A 16144-nucleotide genomic window follows, 5' to 3' on the forward strand; every position below is an offset into this window, starting at 1 on the left:
ATTAACTAGATTGTCAGAGCTGGATGGTCCCTTCAGAGATCATTTAGTCCAATGCTCATTTTTAAGTAGGCAAGAAAAGCAAAACCCAGTTTAGTCCAGATGTCTTGGCTCCTGTTCCAGTTTGTTTTCCTTTGTATTATGTTGTGTCAACATGGAAGGAGGGCCTTTCTTAGAGTAAGGAAAAGGGGGAAGGGAGTGTAATTGGGTCACTGTTATAGTGTCACTGTGATATAACGGGTGAGTATCTCTGAAGAAAATAAAAAAGAAATTGTCACTGAGGAGGAATGTGGAATGTGAATGTTGGGGAGGGGGCAAAGAGCATTGAATTTGGAGCTAAGATGACCTGTGTTTGCATCTTGCTTCTGCTACTTACTGACTGTCTAACTACTGGTAAATTACTGTAGGCCTCTCTAGTCCTCAGTATTCTCATCAGAGGGAATTTTATGAAATAATCTCCATTGTCCCTTTCAGCTTAAACGTTCTATGATTGTATAATTGTAACAAACATTGTCAAGAGAATTTCTTCAGAATGTGATCCTCTAGATAGGCAGGAGAGAGAAATGTCATGAAATCCTACAGAGGAGAAAATATCCATGATCAATAGTTTCAAAGACTGCAGAGAAATCAAAAAAGATGAGAACTGGGAAAAGACCAGCATCTCTGGCAACTAAGAGATCATGTTTAACTCTGCAAAAGGATGTTTCAATTGAGGAAAGTTTCATGTTGCAAATGTAGAAAAAGTCAACCCAGGGACATAATCCAGAAATTTATTTCCATATGATGAGCAAAAGAGTACTGTGTTTAAAATTGGGTCACAAGGTTCAGGTTCAGGCTCTGCTCCTTACTAACTGAGTAACATTGAGGAAGTCACTTCATCAGTTTATTTATAAGGCACCATCAAGGTTATTTGGTCCAACTTTCTTATTATTATTAAAAGAATTTATTATTGTTATTATTATTATTAGAGATCATTTAGTCCAATTATCCAATTATTATTTGAGGTATTTTGTTCATGAAGAAGACCCAGATCATCTTTTCCAACTTCCTCATCTTAGAGATAAGAAAACAAAATTTTCAGGAGGTGATGAGACTTACCCACAGTCACAGTAAGTAGCAGAGATGGGATTCAAAGCATGCACTCTGATGTCATATTTAGTACTTGCATTATCTACTTCACAGAGTTGCTGGAGAGAAAGGACTCTGTAAATCTTAAAATGCTATAGTAATTTCAGTTATTATTATTAAAAATCTGAACCAGACTTGCTCATCTTCATTCCAATGTGCCTGACATATTGTAAGAACTAATGCTTATTTATTTCCTTCCTATGGACCAAGTAGGTGTCTTATGAAACTTGAATTTATTGTGTTAAAATAGTTCCTTCCAAATTCTCAAATCAGTTAATGTTAATTCTAGGTATCTCCCTCTGGGGGAAAATAGATTCATAGAACATTGGTGGTGAAGTAGAGCTTGAAAGTCACTTAGTGGGGCAGCTAGGTGGTGCAGTGGATAGATCACTGGCCTTGGAGTCAGGAGTACCTGAGTTCAAATCCGGCTTCAGACACTTAATAATTACCTAGCCATGTGGCCTTGGGCAAGCCACTTAACCCCATTGCCTTGCAAAATCTAAAAAAACAAAACAAAAATAAAAAAAGGAAGTCAGTGGCAAATTCTGCCATTTTACAGATGAAAATGAGGCTCAGAAAGGGCAAAGCAGATGACTCAGGATCTCATGGTTAGAGCTTGTCAGAGTCAAAATTCAAACCCAGGCCTTCTGATTCCCCTTCCAAGTTTTTTTTTACCCTTTGTCCAGGTCTAATAGGTCCATTTTATAGCTGCTCATTGTGACCACTTACTTGAATGACATAAATAGAAATCTTGTCCTTGCAGTCCTCAATTGTGTTTATGATATCCCTAAAACCAAAAGACTCATGAGAATTCCACACCCTATAGTTCTATAATTTTATGATTCTGTTCTGACAGCTACACTCTCACAGTGGAAATGTTGTAACAGAAATTATATTGTCTTTTAATTACGTCTCAACAATTCTGCATGGGAGTGTTATTCAGGGCTAGTCTGGATTTTGCTTTAAAAAAACAACATTGAATACTTCAGATCTTTACCAATTTCACCAGGTTCTAGTATTGTGTGACCTTAAACCTGCTATGGTGGGAGAAAATATTACCAAGATACTCCTCCCTACTGGCTTTGTTCCCAGACCACTCAGACCAAAATGGAAATTGCTCCCCAGAGAAATTTTGATGCCCAAAAAAAGTCAAGTTTAATTTCTGTTTAAAAGAAGACTTGTAAGTTTAGGATCTTTTTTATTCAAATTTATGTGATTTTGAGCAAATTACTTTCCTCAGTGCCTCAGTTTCCCCATATATAAAATGAAGTGGTTATTCTGGGTGGTTTTCTAGGTTCATTCCAGCTTGAACATCCTAATTTTATATTTTCTCCCTTAAGCTCTGAATTCTATTTTCTAATGTCCTTTCTAACTCATATTCTGTATACTAATGTCCCTTCTGGTTATACCATTCTATGATTTTTATGATGCTAATCTAAATTAGTCTTGCCTAAATTCTAACTATCTTATCAAATAGTGTTAAGTAGGTTCAATTCAATTCAAAAACAATTCGCCAAAGAATTTTATACCATGTGATCAGTCAGTCAGTGATTATACTGTTGTTGTTCATCCTTCATTTTTGAAGACCAGTGACATCATGATGTTGGACTTAGGGTACAGTGTGTCTAACTATAGCTGACCAGTTCAAAATGAGTTCAGCAAGTTCTACCCCAGTATGTTGATACCCCACTTATTGGTACATCATTTGTATTAAGGGAAGTTGACTGCTTAGTCTCATCATTGGATTCAGAGATTATTTCTGTACCAGCTCATAATGAATGGTATTGCTAGCAGTTGCTCAAATTATTTATAAAGGAGATGAGGGCATTGTAATATTCTAATGCTTTAGATATAGACACTCTGTACATTTGATAGTCAGTGATCAAACTTTGTCAGTTCTTGTCAAAGAGTCTCTCATATTCATAACTTTCTAATTCTCATTTCTCTCATTCTAGTCCTACCTCTTGTTCCTCATTTCTGAACTATTACAGTACCCTTCTAATCAGCCTCCCTTCTTCTAGTCAATGCCCTTTCCATATAAGCTACCCTTCACATTTCCCAACATCAGGAAAATCCCTTAAAGTGTCTCTGTTCTGTTAAACAAAATCTCATAGCACTCTATTATCTACAGAATCATATGCAAACTGCTCAACTTGAAATTCAAGACCCTCCACAATCTGATTCCAGTCTGTTTATCATACTCATTTCCCATTATTCTCCCAAATGCCAATCTTCTGTACCAATTAGGCTATCAGTTGTCCTCTACATTATAACCAAGCACATTTCTTCTTCTAGTCAGACTATTTAGGATATCTTAAGATAATATGGGCAGCTAAAAGGCACAGTAGCTACGTGTGCCAGAATTGGAATTGGGAAGATCTGAGTTCAAATTCAGCCTTAGACTCACTAGCTGTGTGATCCTGAACAAGTCACTTAATCCTATTTGCCTTGATTTTTTCATCTGTAAAATGAGCTGGAAAAGTAAATGGCAAACCACCACTTCAATATCTTTGTCAAGAAAACCCCAAATGGGATTGTGAAGAATCAGACACAGACTACTGATAATAAATACAAAGCACTTGGAGAACTATAAAACTCTATATTTATATGCACATCTACACATATGCATTATATATAATTTAGTCATTATTAGCTAATACACATACATATATGTGTATACATGTCCTTATACTTCTCTAACTATATATATATATGCACACATATATGTATGTGTAGGTAGGTCTTATGTATATATTATATATACATATATATGCATATATATATATATATACACATATATATATGTATATATGATATAAGATCTTTGCCAAGAAAAGCCCAAATGGAATCCTGAAGAGTTCGGATATGTTTGAAATGATATAACAACATTATTAGCTATTATTATTACCCAAATACTAGTTATATTTCTGGATCCAGCTAACTCTACTCCAAGAAGATTTCTCCAACCACCACAAACCATACTGGTCCTCTTCATGCTTCCTTGATAATTCACAGAAATAGATGGTAGTTTCCTTATTCTATCACTTGATCTCATAGACAAGTACAGGAAGTATCTGTGATTTTATCAGTGGAACCAGCTCCTTGTGGAAGAACTCCCTCCATCAACAATTATTAACTCCTTCAATGACAGTAGAGAAGTCCTAGGGTGTTACCTAAAACATAAGGGTTAAGTGACTTAGTCACTGTTACATTGTTAGGATCAGAGGCAGGATTTGAATTTCAAGATTTGAATTTATTGGCTTTAAGTCTGATACTCTATCCATTATTCCATATAATATCTATCCTTAATCACATATTTCCTTGGGCAGCTAGGTGATGATGCAGTGCAATGGTGCACTGGCCTTGGAGTCAGAAAGCTGAGAGTTCAAATCCAGTCTCAGATACTTGTCACGTACTAGTTGTGTGACCTTGGGCAAGTCACTTAATTCTATTTCCTCACATCCAGGACCATCTCCCATCATCCTGATCCATATCTTGCCATTGGACCCAGATGATTCTAGAGGAGAAAGTGAGATTGGTGACTTAGCATGACACCCCTCACTCAAATCCAATTTATGTACTTGTCAGGATATCCTTGTTCTTTTTTTTTTTTTTTTTTTTGGTTTTTGCAAGGCCTTGCCCAAGGTCCCATAACTAAGTAGTTATTAAGTGTCTGAGCCAGGATTTGAACTCATGTCATCCTGATTCCAGGGCCAGTGCTCTATCCACCGCACCACCTAGCTGCCCCTTGTCATGGCATCCTGATGTCATGGTCTTCTTTGAGAATGAAGGTCAAACATCACATATTTCCTTATATTTACATGCAACCATTTCACATGTGTGGGTGTCTTGAGATCAGGTTCTTAATGCTATATTATGATTACCACATGTCTTGAATTTATTAGGACAGTCTTCAATTAAAAATACTCAGATTTTGGGATTAAATTTTTCTTAGTTTTAAGTTTCTATCTTTTGCCCAATGGAATACTGTATTCCAAGATTTCCTTTAATATATATGTACAAGCCTTTAGTGATCCTTATTGTAGTTCTTTGATATTTGAACTACTTCTTTCTGAATATTTACAGTATATGTTCCCTAATGTGAAAGCTCTGGATTTTGGCTATGCCATTTCCAGGATTTTTTCTTTTTAAGAAAATAAAGACTAACAGAAGTACATTCAGAAGGAAGCACATATAAGCAGTGTAGTGTTGAAGTTTGAATACATAATTTTATATTTTTTAAAAAAGATAAGTGATATGAAATGGAAACTTATGGTTTCATATGAATCCTTTTTGTTTGTTCCATTGTATATAGAAATGCGCTGCTGTGTTTAAATTCGAATTAAAATAAAGTCCCTTCTAATTCTAACTCTATGGTTCTATGACTGCATGATAAAATGAACTTCTAATAGATACAAACTTGTTTTGCTGTAAAGTTTATATCAAGTGGAAGCTAGGTGGTGCAATGGATAGAGCCATCCACCCTAGAAGGACCCAAGTTCAAATTCTACCTTGGATATATAATACTTACTTGTGTGATGCTGGGCAAGGCACTTACCTCATTGCCTTACAAAAACAAAATGTATATATCAAACTTAAAAAATTAGTAACAAAATTGTTTTTGTTGTCTTTGTTCTCTTCTGAATTTCCTCCTGTGATTTTCTGGGTTTTTTAATGGACTATATTTTTTGAATGAAAAATTGGACTTCATGGCCTCATAAAGAATAATTTTGGCCATTTGGTTCAAGTAGACAATAATATTGAAATCGAGGATAAGAAAGAACCTCTTCTACTACACTAGTGTATTCCTTTTTTTTCTCTTAAACCCCTAGAATAGAAATGATCCACTTCACTCTGAATTTTGGCTGGGATATTCCTAGGGACTTTTCCTTTTGGGAAATTAGTGGCAATAGTCTTAATTCATAAATAAGGATTCCAAAAATCATAGGCAAGAATGAATTAAACTTTTTGAATGTAAAGATTGATTTTCAAGTTACTATAGGTTTTTTGGTTGCTTATTAGTATGAGTTTAAAGATTATTCCTACATGTGTTATTCAGTCTTAATTTTTATTAAAAACTGCCTCACAAAAAAGAGTTATAAACCTATCATTGAAGTCTTTAATATTCCATTTTATAACTTACTATGATACTTTGAAAAGGCTGGTAATAAGCTTCAAAAGAATCTATAGTAGAAATTGTGTAGCAACAAGAACAAAATAATGCAGCCATAAGAACTCACAATAACTTTTAAGTAATGATGGTGATAAATTCTTACCATACCAAGAATTAAAACCAAAGAGTTCTTACTAAGAGGAATATTTTCAATATGATACAGTCATACCATGCACATAGTCAAATTCTGCTTTTGTTTTGTTTTAATAAAGACTAACAAAGGAAATGAAATTTAGTAAGGTAACAAACACTTCTTGATTAAAAAAAAAATTTTAAACATGGTCCCAGAGTGGTATAACCCTGTGGATTTCTGGTCACTCTGGCTATTTCTCAGGAAGCTCTTCACCTTTGCTATGTCTAGGCAGAGAAATGTACTTTCCAGTCCCTAGAGAGGTTCCAATGAGACATAGCTGACTTTAATTTTGGGAGTGGCAGCTTTGTTGGTGGCCTTCTTTCCCAATGCTCTGGAGCTTTTGCCTGACTTAGTGTGGACTTATGGATGGAGGAAAGTACTTATTGTAGTTTCTTATTTGATTTCTTGTTCATTATTCAGTCCGGCTAGTGTGAATGGCATGTTCTTGTGGAGTAGGTTTGTGAGACCTGGTTTGTTGCCTTCCTGCTTTATTTTCCTAATAAGGGAAATAAATGAGGCTTAGATGTATTAAATTACTTTGTCTAAGGTCCCACAGCTAATAAATTTCTGAATTTGGACTTGAACCCAGATCTTCCTGACAGCAAGTATAATACACAATCCTATATTTTTGTAAATCAAAATATTTGTGGATATTTTTAAGTTCAAGATTTAAAAATATAATAAAATATAGTCATTTACAAATAATACCTTTCATTCCTATAGCATTTTAGTTTCTAGGTAGGTAATAAAGGCATTATTGTTCCCAATTTACATATGGAAAAAACTGTGACTCAAGAAAGATTGAAAGATTTGATCCAGTAATTCATGGAACTGCAATTCCAAACCAAGCCCTTTCAACTCCTTCAAAGATCCAGACTTTCTCCTATCTGCTACAGTCCTTTATATGGCAAGTACACCACACTTCAACACTCCAAAGGAGTGTTCCTTCCATTTATGTAGTTGGCAGGCTCCTCCATACCTTATCTAATGGTCTTCATAAGTCACTGTTTCCTGTTCCATCCCAGATCACATCTACCCAATCATCCCTTAATGTAGAATTCTCAGTAACAAATCCTTCCACTCTTAGCTAGGTTTGGTTCTTGTGTGATAGTCCATTGCCCATCCTGTATTTGAAGCCTTTCCAATTTGAGAAAATCAAGCACCCTGAATCACTTGCCAACCCCAATGATAAATCAGAACAGAAAAGTGGTTGTCAAGATGTGCCAATAAATATTTCTTTGATTAAATTAATGAAACCTGGTTGAGGATCAATACTCCCAACCCAATCACATGATATTGATCATTCCTGTAAGGCACAGACAGTTTTTCTTAGGTCCTGGATAGTGACTGTCACTGACTCAGCAGCCGCATCCCCACCCCAACAACGCACCTCATTATTGATGAGATGGAGACGTGTTGGGGCTTTTATATCCCAGATGAAAAGTGTTGGGTAGAGAGAAGCAGCAATTCAGCTGAGGAGGTTGTGGGTCAACTCCAGAACAGCTTCTGCCTTTGAAATTTCTGGCAAGTTGAAGGCTGAGCTGAGGTTTTATTTCTGTATTTTCCAGCATTTGGCTAGCAATGAAGACAATTGCAATGGAGGCCCCAGAGCGATGCTAGTGTGGCCGTGAGGAGGCCTCTTGTCCCTGCTCTCTAGCTGAAGTACTCCAATTCTATTTCAGTCCTGACTCCTCAAGGGGACCTCAGCCCGAGCTCTCATCTTAGCAGCACACAGCAGGATGCATGGTTCAGGACGCCTCCCATTATTCAAAGAGGACATTGTGCTGATCACCTTCAAAGGAGCAGAGAAATAGCCCAATAGGGGTGTCCTATTTTTTTTTAAACGAAGCAGAGTTTTTGGCCTGACATCTCAAACAATTGACTAGTGCAATGAGAGAGGATAATAAATTGTATCCCTTGTTTCCTAGTATCACAGAAGCCCTTGAGGGACCATTCAGATGGCTAAGCTCCTATCTGCCTCTTGGTGATCTTGTTATCAAACCAACGTTTGGCTCCCTGGTGGGAAAGAGGCCCTGTAACATCCGATAACCTCTACTTATGAAACTCTCGCTGCAGGCAGCTCTGATCACAGGCCAGCTCAAATGGAAGCCAAAGTAATCACTAGGTGGGTCTTTTCATATATATTCATCACAGAGGATAAAATGTACACAAAGAGGGAGCAGGAGGATCTAACATTCCGGAGCACAGCCAGAATGGCTTTGTTCCTTAATGCTGCAATGGCTAAGGCTATGCCCATACCATGCCAGACATACAGATATTTAGGGTCATTCAGTGGAAACTTAGGATGACGGACAGAGAGTTTGTTATCTTTCACCTTGGTGCTTAAGGATCACACAGACACAAGGTTTAAGCCTGGAAAGGGATGCTGAGTTTATATACCCATTTAAGGAAAAAATGAACAGTCTGTTCTCTTTGTATTACTGACATAGCTGAGTAGCTATGGAAAAATATAAAGCCTGCCACTGGATATCTCTCCTTCCCCACCTGCCAGGTTGGGCCTTCCTCTCAGGAAAATGATCATTATATGTATTTATAGAATAAATATTTATTCCATATTTTTGGAAGGGGAGAAAACAATGGCATGACTCCCTTTGGGCATCAGTGGGGGGAATTCTCTCAACTACTGCCCACCTTGCTTTTTCATTCAACCATTCATTTGATCTTTTAAAAATATGAACCTGTGATTTCATAGGTATGAAAATCCCTGTTGTGAAAGGTTCCATCCACAGGTTTAGATTGGCAATTCATTTACAAGGAAGCTAAATGGCATGATGAATAGAGTTTTAGACCTGAAGTCAGGAAGAGCTGAATTCAAGTTCTGCCTCACACATTAACTGATTGTGACCCTGGGCAAGTCAGTTAACCTTTCTCTGCTTCATTTTCGTCATTTACAAGATGTAAGGGTAATAATTGCACCTACCTCCTGGGATTCTTGTGAAGACAAAATGTTATAAAATCTGCTGTGTTTTACAAATCTTAAAGTGCTAAAGAAGAACTAGTTATTATTTATTAGGTTAAGAGATTTGTTCAGAATCACAGAGTCAATATTTGACAAAGATAAAATTTGAACCTAGGTCTTGCTGATTTCAAAGATGTCTCTTTATCCTTTATAGCGAAACTGCCTCTTATTCATTTATTCATATATACAATCATTTTGCCATTCATTTAATCACTTATTTGCTTCTCATACATTCATTCATTCACTCCTTCATTCTATCATTCATTTGCTTAATTGTTGTCACTATTTATTTATTGAATATCTGTGTATAAAGCACTTTTGAGGTGATTTCTCTTCTCCATCTTTTCCTTTCTTTTCTTTCTTTTTCCCTATCCTCCTATATGGCACAGTGGATAGAGTGCTAGGCCTAGAGTCAGGAAGATTCATCTTCCTGAATTCAAATCTAGTCTCAAACACTTACTAACTCTGTAACCCTGGGAAAGTCATTTAACCTTGTTTAACCTCAGTTTCCTCATCTGTAAAATGAGATGGCAAAGATGGCAAACCAACGCAGGTTCTTTGCTGATAAAATTGAGTCAAATACAACTGAAATGACTGAACTAAAATGACACAAATATATTGTATTTATCCTGGTGACATAGATTTAAAGCTAAAAGAAACCTCAAAAGATTTTGAATCCAACTCTCATTTTACAGATGAAGAAATTGAATCATCAAAGTATCAGCAGAAATATTCTAACTTGGGTCTTCCTGACTCCAAGTCCAACCTTCTAAACCACTCCACCTCATTTACTTAAATGTGTGTTTGTTTATCTCAGGTAATGTAAGCTCCTTCAGGGACAAAGATACATTTGGTTTTGTCTTTGTAACCCTAGTGCCTTTCACAGTATATAGTAAATGATAAACACTTAATAAATGCTTGTTGAACAGGGTGGGGGACTGGGTAGAAAGTAATATAATCAATTTGTAAGTATTTCTTCATCTCCCACCTGAGGGCACAGTTCCCTACCCTTGGTCAACTGACACTCAGCTGGAGTAGGAGTGAGACTTAATTTATCTCAGTGATGGGAATAGCTCCGAAATTTCAATGACTTTATCATTTCTCTGTGATTAATAGGTCATGTCAAGTGAAAAGTCTCTAGTCAAGTGCCCCAGTGATCTTCTTTTACACAGTGCACTTTAACTTTATTTTTTAAATGATTTAACTGAAGGCATAGATTACAGGTTTATCATATTTGTAGATAACATGTAGTTGGGAGAAATGGCCAACATATTACATATATATGTATATACACAAGATTATCATAAACATTTTTATGGGATGCAAGGCTATTTCATCACTAAGGAACAATCTAATTAAATCAAATTAAAATGCACATCACCTCACTAGATGCAGAAAAAGTTTTTTAACAAAATGTAATACTCTTATAAACTTTATATATTATAAGTGTAGGAGGGACCTTTTAAGCTGTCACTTAAAAAAAAATCTTATTGAAACCAAGAGTATTACAATGAAAAAGGATACACTCTCTCCTCATTACTATTTGACATAATTTTGGAAATCCTAGCAACTTCAGTAAGATAAGAAAAAGAAAGATAAAGTGGAGATAAAGGTATACCTATCTGCTGATAATATAAGTAAGTGGAGATAGGTAAAGATAGTTAAAGAGGAAATAAAGATAGGTAAAGTGAAGATAAAGATGTCCCTATTTTCTGATAATATAATAGTTGACTTAAAAAATCCTAAGGAATCATCAATAATTATTATTGAGATAATTATTAGCTTCAACAACATTTTGTTGTTCAGTCATTTCAGTTGTGACCAATTCTTTGTGAACTAATTTAGAGTTTTCTGGGCAAAGATACTAAAATGGTTTGCCATATCCTTCACCAGTTCATTTTTACAAATGAGGAAGTGAGGGGTTAAGTGACTTGCTCAGGTTCAAACAATTACTAAATTTTTGAGGCTAGACACTCTATCCACTAGATCATCTATCTTCCTAGAGCGAAGTTGCAGTTTAAAAAATTAATATTCAAAAATAAAAATAATTTCTATATAATAACAAAACAGAAGAAGCAATAATAGAAAAGGAAATTCCATTCCAAATAACTACAAAATGCATAAGATATTTGGAGATCAGCCTATCAAAGCAAAAAAAAAGACTTTCATAGATTAAAATACAATACACTCTTCAAAGAAATAAAGAATAAGTAGAGAAATATTCAGTGCTCGTGGCTAGACCATGCCAATATAATAAAAATGACAACATTATCAAAATTAATTTATGCTTTAAATGCTATAGCAATCAAATTACTGGGGAGTGCATTAGAAAATAATAACATAGTTCACTTAAAATATTTCTATACTATCAAGGGAAATGATGAAAAGGAGGAATAAAAGTAGATTAATATTTTCAGTTGTCAAACTATATTATAAAGCATTAGTCATTAAAACTATCTTTTATTGACTAAAAAAGAGAAATGTACCAATTGAACAGTTCATTAAAAAGTAGAATCAGAAACAATAGAACACAATTACCTGGTGTTTGATAAAGTGGGAAATATAAAATATTCAAGAAAAATTACTTTTTATTTGATAAAGACTACTGTGAAAATTGAAAAGCAGACAGGTAGAAATTAGGCTTAGACAACCAGTTTACACTAAATATATCCTACAATACATTTTGAATGGATATGAAACATTAATAAGGTCATGCAAAAAAATCAGAAGAGAAACAAATTATATACATTTCTGAGCTATGGGTAGGAGATATTCCTAACCAAACAAGAGATAGAGGTAATTGCAAAGGATAAAACAGGTAACTTTGACTACTGAAACTGAAAAGCTCCTGCAGAAACAAAGTGAATGCTCAGTGTAAGAAGGGAAGTGGTCAAATGGGAAACAATCTTGGTATCAGATTTTTCTGATAAGGGTTTTTTATCAAAGATATCTAAACAATTTTGTGTGTATGTGTAATATGTGTATATTAAAAATAACCGTTCTTAGCATAACATGAAACTAGAGACTCCATTATGGGCATATGCCCCTATGGAAGCCAACAATAATAAAAAAAAGGTCCCCATATGTGCCAAAATATTTATAGCAGCACTTTTCCTGCTAACTAAGAATTGTAAACAAGACAAATGTCCATAAGAAGGGGAATGGCTAAACAAATTGTGATACACAAATGTAATGAAAGAGAATTGTGCTCTAAGAAACAATGTGTAAAAATCACACAGAAGCATAGAAAGATCTATTTGAATCTATGTAGAGTGAAGTAAAACCAAGAAAATGACATACACCGTCACCACAACATTGAAAATGGAAAGGACAGTTACACAACAAAAACTCAAAAGTAAATGTAATAATATTCTCTTTTTTAGGTTTTTGCAAGGCAAATGGGGTTAAGTGGCTTGCCCAAGGCCACACAGCTAGGTAATTATTAAGTGTCTGAGGTAAGATTTGAACTCAGGTCCTCCTGACTCCAAGGTTGGTGTTCTATCCACTATGCCACCTAGCTGCCCCACCCTTTAGATCTTAAACTCCTGTGAACAAGGGGTTTGTTTCCTCAAAGCCTAACATAATTCTTACAACATAGTAAGTTCTTAATGAATGTTAGTAGATAAATTATTTAAACTCCTTTCCAAAGATTAGAGTCTCTGATTCTAGGTATGGGAAAGAACATTGAGTTTTTTCTGTAAGATGGGAAAATTGAGAAGAATTTGGTCTAGTTAAGTAAGCTCATACTGAGCTTAAAGAATGCTTAGATTATTTTTTAGCGTTTGAGTTTTGACAAATACATAAACACACTTGACTGAGCACCCTAACTCCTTAGACCCTTAAACCTTACAACTAGGGGTTGGGGTGGGGGAGCCCAGAGATCACTATTAATCCTGTGATTTGCAGTTTTTTTCCATATGCTATTTATTGAAAAGGTGTCTAGTAGGAATTCTGTAGCAGCTAGCCAGTTTGTTTAGCCTTTCTTCCTTAGATATGAGAAGCTTCTTTTCTCCCCACTATAGATTTGCATATTTCCTTCCTTTCCTGGGCAACACATATCTAATCCGACACATCTAAGGTTTTAATACAGTTAAAAAAAACTAATTAAAGAGAAGATGCAGGGAAGAAAATATTGAAAGATGAAATAATTTAGTCTCAATTAAGTGTGATTGTTTTTTTAATTAAGTAGAGAATTAAAATCAAGTTTAAAATTACATTAAAGGTAGTTCATAAAATTAAACAGAGAGATCAAATCCAGGGTAGGACAGCCTGATTGTGTGTGTGTGTGTGTGTGTGTGTGTGTGTGTTTGTATTTCTAGTGAAAACAATTGGTAATTATCATTTGTTTCCTCTCCAAGATCAATGTTTTTCCCCTTTTAAATGTTATTGGGTTTTTTTTTAACAGTATCTGTGGAATCTGAATTAGAATCGTGTACTCTTGTTTCTAAACCTCTGAAGAGTTAGAAGTTGCTAACACCAATGATTCCTTTCAGAACTAGATAGACTTTAATGGAGGCAACGGAGTAGAAGCTGAACAAATGTACTGGAACTCTGAGCTCCTGAAGAGCTGAAATTTCTGAAGGTAACCCTTTCTCAACAAGGACATTCAAATTCAACAAAGTTGATGTGGGACACTGTGTCAGGGGCTGAATGAGCTCATGCCAAAATGCTTTTGATTACAACAATCCCAAGAAAGTGGTAGTTCAAACATCCTTGTCCCCGTTTTGCAAATGAGGAAACTGGAGCTCTGAAAGATCAAGTGCCCTGTCTTAAGGCCAATGTCCCACAGCCGGTATGGATCAAAGTCAGAGCACAAACTATTATTTCCTGATTCCGCTACCCCATGCTGTCTGCCAACAAGATCCAATGACTGTTGTGGCTTGTAGTCTAGTGGAATAAGAAACATGAAACAAATAACTATAATATAAAATAAAATGTGATAAATACACAAAAGGAATATAAAACATTTAATAATTGTCATCTAAAGATCAGCTGAAGGATTTGGTAATATAGTATTTAACTTGGAGAAAAGGGAAGGAAGGAGAGGAAATAACTGCTTTCAAGAATTTAAAGGATTGTTGATGAGGAAAGCAGTCCCATAGAGCAGACTTAGTGCATGGAAGGGGGTTGCAGAGAGATAGGTTAAAAGTTAAAGTATCCAAAGGGATTATGAATTTGTGTGGATGGTTGAGGGGGGGGGAAGGAGAGACATGTTTCTCCTTCATGACTATCTGAAGCTGAAGCCTGAATGGCCCCATGACTGACATGTGTTAGAGGGGACCCTTATTCAGGTGCTGGTTGTAGTAGGGTACCTGTTCAACCCTGAGATTACATAATTCTGTCTGAGAAGAGAGAGAGAAAGATCCATTCAATATACAAGGTACAAACTCAAAGGATTTCTAAGTCACTCATGATATTTGAATGAATCTGGTCCTTTGCTATATAACCCCATCCCATCTGTCAAATGTTTCTCTCATTGCTCCCTAACAGTCTCTGCATCAGCTAGGCCGGTCTGCTCACTGTTCCCCATACATCCTCTGAAATGTCTCATCTCTGGCTTTGCTCAGAATTTAAGCCCTCCTCTCCATTTAATTCAAAGTCTCAACCTTCAAGACTCAATTCAAGTTTCACATAGAAAGTACAAACAATACTTCAGTTGTTTTCATATACACTAGTTTATTAGATCATTACAACAAACCTCTGAGATAAGGACAGGATGATATTATCTCTTTGTCAGATGAGGAAAGTGAGATTCAGAGGGGGTAAATGATTTGGAAAAAGTCACCAAGCTCATTAGTGGTTGGGCTGGGACTAGGATCTAGGTTTTAATTCCTAACCTAATGATATTTCTGGCAAACTGTGCTGGAATCTCAAAGTCAGGTGTGCTGAATACATTGACTTCCATATCAATGAGTAAAGGAAAGTCAAAAGAAAATAGTTTCCTAGGACAGAAAGATTTAGCAATTCAGCACAACAGTCCATAATGCTTTAATGAAGTTCTGTGAAATGGGTAGATGAAGAAGCATCTCCTCCCTTTTAGAGATGAGGGAAATGAGACCTAGAAGTTGTGATTTTCCAAAGGGTAGCATGCTTGAATTATAGTGAGGATTTGAACCTAGGTTCTCTGATATCCAATCCAAGGGATGTTTCTACCACATAGTTTCAAAAGAGCACTACATTCAGGGCTATCCTGTAATTGGATTATGCCAGCCCCTAGAATCTATTGTTGGATTTTCAGTGTGAACATATTTATATCTCAGAAATCAGCAAATGCTACAGCTGAAGATTTGGATTTAGTTTTTTTGTTGATTGTTTAGATTTATAGTGAGGGAGAAAGTGCTAATAATGCTGAATAAGAGTAAAAGTAGGTTCTGCATACTCATTCCCCCCCCCAAGCTGATTATTAAATATTGACTAGAACACCAATGATTATATTCCTGCATGTTTCTGGTTTAAACTGAGCAGAAGAAATGTAATATCAAGCTAGGGCATTATAGATTAACAAGTTCCTTGTTAATAACCTGTAACCAAGCATAACCAAGAAGTTTTAGGGATTTGGATCCCAAAATCATAAATGTCCTGTCTCTTAGAACCATGCAGGAGTGAGGAAATAAAGAAATCAGAAGAATTCATATGAGAGCAGCCTAGTCCCACTTTATACGTGGAAACCACCATTTGGGCTAGATGCAGTGTTCAGGAGTCCAGCCACTTAATTACTCACACCTATATAACA

At 35.7% G+C, this 16144-nt stretch overlaps 1 long non-coding RNA gene across 4 annotated transcripts in view; it reads left to right on the forward strand.

Moving 5' to 3' along the window:
- LOC141516194 (uncharacterized) overlaps window positions 1–14375 on the forward strand; it is a 113406-nt gene extending 99031 nt beyond the window's left edge. For all 4 annotated transcript variants that reach the window (XR_012476630.1, XR_012476626.1, XR_012476624.1 and 1 more), the window contains 2 exons: window positions 8360–8556; window positions 13905–14375. This is a non-coding gene — a long non-coding RNA (uncharacterized LOC141516194). The remainder of the gene's footprint in view (window positions 1–8359; window positions 8557–13904) is intronic.
- The last annotated feature ends 1769 nt before the right edge of the window (window positions 14376–16144 follow it).

Source organism: Macrotis lagotis, chromosome 1 (assembly GCF_037893015.1).
Source record: "Macrotis lagotis isolate mMagLag1 chromosome 1, bilby.v1.9.chrom.fasta, whole genome shotgun sequence".
NCBI classification, from domain to species: Eukaryota; Metazoa; Chordata; class Mammalia; order Peramelemorphia; family Peramelidae; genus Macrotis; species Macrotis lagotis.